The sequence below is a fragment of the Nannospalax galili genome, unplaced genomic scaffold, assembly GCF_000622305.1.
Source record: "Nannospalax galili isolate Female #2095 unplaced genomic scaffold, S.galili_v1.0 scaffold743, whole genome shotgun sequence".
Classification (NCBI taxonomy): domain Eukaryota; kingdom Metazoa; phylum Chordata; class Mammalia; order Rodentia; family Spalacidae; genus Nannospalax; species Nannospalax galili.
In genome coordinates, this window is record NW_008349552.1 from 971,993 (window position 1) to 979,174 (window position 7,182).

At 38.7% G+C, this 7,182-nt stretch overlaps 1 pseudogene; it reads right to left on the reverse strand.

Annotated features, from left to right (window-relative positions):
• Window positions 1–4,537: 4,537 nt before the first annotated feature.
• LOC103745099 lies at window positions 4,538–4,673 on the reverse strand (annotated as a pseudogene).
• Window positions 4,674–7,182: the final 2,509 nt, after the last annotated feature.

A 7,182-nucleotide genomic window follows, 5' to 3' on the forward strand; every position in this document is an offset into this window, starting at 1 on the left:
AAAATTCTAAAATTACCATGTAAAAGACATTAAGGCTCACTAGCCTTGGTTGTATCTTACAGATGGGGTTGTTTGAGCTGTTGGTTTTCTCTCAAAGGTTATATGAAGATATTTTAAGAGCAACTCTGTTATTGTCTATACAAACATGTACATTCATATGTAGAGAGGAGTAGAAATGGTGATGAGTAGCCTATTTGTGATTCTGGCTTTGCTTCATCTGGGTTTGGACAAACAGATCTCACTGGAGCAGTACGTAGAGTGAGATTACGAAGGTGGCAGTTCCAGATGCTCTGCAGATTCTCTGTCATTCTCAGCTACTTGGGGATCATGGGAAAAACAGTAGATTTGACAGACCTTGAGTCTGTCCTGCTTGGACATTTATTTTTAATGTCTTCATCCATTTAGGATATCAGGGACATGTCGGTAACATCTTTGCCTTCACTTATCTTTAGGCTACTCCTGGGTGGCTTGGTGTACCAGGCTATAAATAATTCTTTTGGAAGAAGCAGGAAAATCACTAGATATACAATCTCCATTCTTAAAAGTGTGTGTTCTACTTATTGGTTTGTTTTGGCAGAATTCTAATATAATTGACCTAATCTATTTTTAGCATTATTATTAACAAGGATGGAGGTGAATGAAGATTGAGGGTAACTGACTGACTGGAAGTTTTTATGTCTTATATGTTTAATTTTTGATCTTCATCAAAGCTTAGCAGTGATCTTTGTGGTGGGGGTGAATAACAAAAACACATTTTCCTTTATAATTGGAAATAATTTTTACTTGCAATTGCCCATGATCTTTGTGGGAGAACACAACATAAAAAGAAACATGTTTTTATAAGTGGAAATGTTTTTAAATTCATAATTACTTTGCATAGAATGACAAGCACCAAATTAGATTATACTGTTTTCTATTTTCATGATTCCTAATATTTTGACACGCAAGAAGATCAGAAAAGAACATTCTTTAGGTTTTTAAACTTGCTTTTGCTTAGCTGTAGTCAAAATAAGTTCATGGACCACATGTGGTCCCCTCAAGATCTCAAGATTGTTTCTATTTCATAATCATTCTAGGATGTTTTTTGCTTTCTGCACTAAATTCTTGTGAGTGTACCTGGAGTTTTCAAGATATCATATTTATTGCTTTGATATGTTATGGGATGAATAAATGGTTTTATGTTTTATAGATTTTCAAAGGTCTATTCTTAATGAGTCTTAAAGAGAGCAAAGGGACCAAAAAGTGCAAGAATTTTACCAGTAGCTGTAGTTGTTAAGTAGTATATTATGCTGGGCTTGGTGTTGTAGGTCTATAGAGCCAGGTACTCAGGAGGCTGAAGCAGATGGATCACAAGTTCAAGGCTTTCCTGGGAAAACTGAGACCCTATCTGGAAAAAAAAAAGTAAAATAGAGATTTAGCTTATTGGTACCTTGCTTGCCTAGGATGCACAAAGCTGGGCCAATTCTCAGAACTGCCAAAAAAAAATCTATCTACCTGTATTTCTAATCTCTATATACATGAATATCACTGGTCAATGTCAAGAGCCCTGGAATGAATTTTTCTGTATGAAACTGTGTTTTGACAACGAGGTGGAGATCTTTTTTAAACTTTAGAACCTCATTTAATTTTATGTCTTATAGAGTTTATAATGAGTAAAAGATTATATAAGCGTAATAATTCATCTGTAAACCTAGAAATGTACAGCCAATTTTGAAAGAGATGTACCCTAGCTCAGAAAAATGTTATTGAATAGGTTAATGCTGTTGTAATGAAATGCTTCTTTTAATTAAAAAAAAATAGAAACAAAAAAAATCTATCTACCTATTATCTATCTGTGTACCTATGTATCTATCTATCATGACCACTTAATCTTAGTTTTGACTTTGGGAAACAGTGTTTCAACATTATATAAAGTTAGAAAATATTTTAAACTGTGAAAAAATTAATGAAAGTTCATAAGTCACACTATTTGATTAGGAACGGTCCCATGTGTCTGCTTTTGGGGTTATGGAAACATGCAGTCCCAGGTCAGACTTGACCTTGGCTGCAGTGCCTTTCTCTGTGTTTTTCTCTTGTCTCATAAATAAGGTGATTTCTGGCCTTCTTTAAAGTTAAGACAAGCAGGACTTTGTTTATTCTGATAATTTACATTTGCTCCAATCTTAACCTGCCATTTAGACAATTACAGTGTTCTAGGGTCATTCAGACTATGGTATTTATTTTATGGAAGTCACAAGAGTCTAGTGGACCATGGGGCTTGGTCTAACTTGTTTACGTAGGCATCAAGTTTGATGTAAATGCTTTCCTAATTTTGGCTTTAATTCAGCATTTGGATTTTTCTATTCATTACAAGTATTACTCTTCCAGAATTATTTTCTATGTCTTTATCTGTGGCTTTCAAACCTTTTATTGGTTTTCAAGATAACTTTCTGAGACAGTTAACTTCATTGTCTTCTTGACTTGGTTTAGTATCATATAGGACATTGAGGCACAGCTCTGGTTATGTGCCTGCCGCTTTTCCAGAAGATGAACTGGGCACACCCTGTTTGTGGGTGGCCCCACACCACTGGCTGGGTGCACAGACAGAATAAAAGGGGAGAGAGGAAAATAAGAGTGCTGGTGTATTTTCTGTTCCTGTGATGAAACACCATGCCCAAAAGCAACTTACAAGAGAGTTTCACAGGGAGAGAGAGAGCTGTGGAAAGGCATGGCAGCAATCAGCAGGCATGGTGGTAGGAAGCTGAGCAATCACATTTCCTTTCACACCCAGGAAACTAGAGAAAGAGACTAGAGAGGGGGATGGAGGGAGAGTGGGGGGAGGGTGGGCGGAGAATGAGTCAGAAGTGGGAGACTATAAACTCTCAAAGCCTGCCCCCGGCAAAGCTGCCGGTCTTAAACCTTCCATAACCTCCTGAAACAGTGCCACATATGGGGACCAAGTGTTCAAATACATGAGCCTATGGGTGACATTGTTTTGTTCAAGCCACCACAGCAGGCATTCCCATTTCCTCTGTTTCCTGACCTACCATGGCCTAAACTGCTCTGCTCTGCCACCCCCTCTCTGTCCTGATGCCCAGAACCTCTGAAACAATGAGGCAAAACAAATCTTCCTATTAGTAACTTTTGTATCACTGACAGAATATCTGACAGAAAAATGTAAGAGAAGATGAGGCTTATTTTGCCTGTGGTTTCAGAGGATTTCAGGCCATCATGGTAGGGAAGGTACGTGGAGTTCATGGTGGTGGTACTGTGTGGAAGAATCTTCACATCACGGCAGACCAGAGAAGAAGAGAGCAGGACCAGGACAGGATCAGGCTGCAACTTCAAAAGCCTACCCTTATTGACCTGATTCTGCCAACTAGGCTCTTCTCAAGGGCCCTATCTTCCAAACTAGTGGCACTAGCTGGGGAACAAACATTCAAAATAGCAGCCTGTTGAGGACATTTTAGACTTAAACCACAGCACTCCCTTAAGTTGCCAGGTACTACTTTGTCACAGCAAAGATAAAAGTAACTAATGTACTTTTAATAGAATTCTGCCAAATAGGTTTAAATCAGCATTAACAATGAGTATGGAAATATTTACCAGTCATACCTTAGGCACTTATTTTTATTTTATTGAATAACATTTTATTTTCATGAAAGTTAACATGCTTATATGAAATTTAAGCAATACAGAAAAATAAGTACTTGAAATTTACCAGTCACTGGGGCTGGAAAGAGGGCTCAGTGGTTAAGAACACTGGCTGTTCTTGCAGAAGACCCAGGTTTGAATCCCAGCACCCACATGGCAGCTAAAAATTGTCCATAACTCCAGTTCCAGGGGATCCAATAGCCTCTTCTGTCCTCCATGGGTATTGTACGACATGGGTGAACTTACCTACATGCAGGCAATAATAAAAAAAAATATTAAAAAAAATTTACCAGTCACAAACACTGAATTATTATTTTAACTGAATGCTTTTCTATGAATATATGTATGTTATATGGGAATTTTATAAAAATGCTTTCACATAAAATCTTATTTTAAATAAAAATATCACTTTTATTATTATTAGAGTAAGAAACTTAAGCAATTTCTGAAATTAATATAGAAAAGTCTTTACCATATGCAATGCTAAGAGACAACACCAGTATGTATTAGAGTCTCTGAAGGATAATCAAGTGTCAGTGGTGTTAATGAGGTCTCCCCATTGTTGTCTCCTTGAAGGAAAGAATTCAGTTAGTTAAGTGACACTGACAGCTATGCAGAAGTTTATTTAGCAAAGCAAATCAAGCACCCCAAAGAGAAACAGGAGTGGGTTGTCCCAAAGAGGGTGGGGTTGAAGCATCATCTGTGTTTTGGAATTTAAAGAAGTTGTTTTTTTTTTTTTTTTTTTTCTTTTTTTTCAAGAGTGAACTATGTTAATTTATTGGCATCATCAATTTATGAACAAGACAGCTTTTCTTCATGAAGGGAGGCTGGTTACGAGCTGCCACAGCAGGTGTCCACAGCTTCACTGTCAGGATGCAGGACTTCAAGCTTCAGTCAGGGTCAATCACTCCTTTTTCACCTTCACAATTTTTATGTTGCTGCTGGAAGACTTCTCCGCATTTGCCCTGAATTCTGTCTTCAGGGCAGACCTGGGAGAACCGGTTGTAGCTGAGTCCAGCCTGCCACCAGTAGATCACCATGGTGTCCGAGGTAGCCAAGTCCTCAGCTGGCAGGGGCAGGAAGGTCAGGCCGAGTGGAAGGGGCAGGGTGCGGACCTTCCCGCCAGTACCCGCCTCGTGCCGCCCATTGGCTCGGCTGGGAGACCTGGGAAGCTGGAATCGAAAATTTTTTATTTTTTTTATTTTTAATCTTTTTTTTTTTTTTTTACATTTTTAATAACTACATGATTAGAAAAAGCATTTCATTACAGCCTTAATATATTCAGTAACACATTCCAGAGCAAAAGTACATCTCTTTCATAACTGGCTGTAAGATTCTAGGTTCACAGGTGAATTAATACAGTTATACAATATTGAACTCAGTATAAGCCCTGTAAGACATAAAATTGAATGAGTTTTTAACCTTTAAAAAAGATCTCCGTTTCATTTTAGAATATATTGTTCCTTGAAGAGAGACTCATTGTTTTTTGCTACTGAGATATTGGCGAATGCATTTCTAATCTCTATGTATCTGATTATTACTGGTCATAATCGGTTGCACTTGGATCCTTGGCACCTGTGTGTGTCTATAAAGTCATCGGGTAGATTTCAATGGTAATGTTTATCATCTCTACTAATTAACATGATGTAAATTTCCATGCTTCCTCCTCAAATATAATACATATTTTAAATTCGTTGATTTTGTGTGTGTGTGTGTGTATCACACAGAACACCCCAAACCATCTTATTCAACCATACACCCACTTCCCAGATGGCACCCTCCCATAGCCTCCCTCCCCCCCACTAGAGCCCTTATACTCTGATATCCCTGCTACTGTGTGCTGTGTTGTCGGCACCCCCAGCCATTCCCCAATACTTGCCTAGGCAGCCTATCTAGAGGTCTTTTTTTCAGGAAGGTCAGTTGTTCCTCATCTAGCAGCAATCAGTTGTCAATAGTCCTTTAGATAAGATTGGGGTCGGCTGTTGATGTTTCCAGATCCCTGCTGGATTGCTATCTGGGTGTCACTTGGATCTCCCTGGGCAACACCTCAAAAGAAGGTATCTCCTATCTGGCATTGTTGCTTGTTATGTAGCCTTTAGCAATGCATATGGACTCTTAAAAAATTGTATTGCCCCCTTTAATCTTTGATTATACTTTCCTTTTGGGTGTTTAAGGCCATACAGAGGATCTGTTCCTTAGGGGTCACATAGGTTTAAGAGGAGCCCCTGGCTCCTTTTACTAGTTCCACCTATGTGAAGATAAGTCAAAGGTCCTACTCGACCATGGCAGGCTTTGCTTGGAAGCATGGAGGAAATGATTCCTCTGTGTTGACCCTCTTCTTTGTAGACTGGACACTGGTTCAAGTCCACCTCGTGGGGTCTTCTCAGCCTCCTTGATCAAGAGGATAGGTGACCCACCACAATTACAGGACATTTTGAGAGATGCACATAGTTCCCTGGAACTAGTCGACCTAGTGTCATTTATGTCCCTCTGACCAAATTTTACTCGACCATGGTTGGCTTCCCTTGGAAGCATGGAGGAAATGATCCCTCTGTGTTGATCCTCCTCTTTGTAGACTGGACACTGGTTCAAGTCCATCTGGTGGGGTCTCCTTGGCCTCCTTGATCAAGAGGACAGGTGACCCACCATAATTACAGGACATTTTGAGAGATGCTCATAGTCCCCTGGAACTAGTTGACCTAGGAGGGCAAGGAGCAAAAAACATCCTTTATGTCCCTCTGACCAAATTATTATAGGCCTCAAAGTATGTCTGTTAAACATTCAAGAAGGTTAGTTCCACCAGTCTGGTACTTTTAATTACTGTGTTTCATGTAGATAAATCTTGGGCAAAGACCAATTGTTCTTAGGTAAACCTTACCTAGACATATATTTCTTGATCTAGTATGTATAATTTCTCAGTATGTTGTTGGAATAATATGGTTCCCTCTGTTTTTTAAAACTAGCTAGGCACCATTTATCTCTCGCATTGTCTCACCCCTCCATCATGATTTTCCCACTTAAGGTGCCCCCATTTTTAGTCAGGAAGTTTTGGATTACTATTTCAATTTCTTTTTGTGTTATGGGTCTGTTTAAGCTGTTGATCTCTTCTTGGTTTAGTTTTGGTGGTTCCCATGCTTTTAGATATCCATCCATTTCTTTTAGGTTTTCAGATTTAGTAGCACATAGGGTTTTAAAGCATCCCCTTATAATGTTTTGTATATTTCTGGTGTCTGTTGTGATGTTTCCCCTTTCATCTCTGATTTTGTTGATTTGGAGGTGCTCTTTCTTTCTTTTGGTTACCTGAGCTAGTGGTCTGTCAATCTTGTTTATCTTTTCAAAGAACCAGCTCTTGGATTCATTGATTCGTCATATTGTTTTCTTTGTTTTGATTTCATTAATTTCTGCCATGATTTTTGTTATTTTTTCCTGTCTGCTGGGTTTGGGTTTCATTTGCTGTTGCTTTTCAAGTTTCTTGAATTGCAACATTAAGTCATTTATTTGTGTTCTCACGATTTTTTTTTTTTTTTTTTTTTTGGCCCCTTTGGGCTT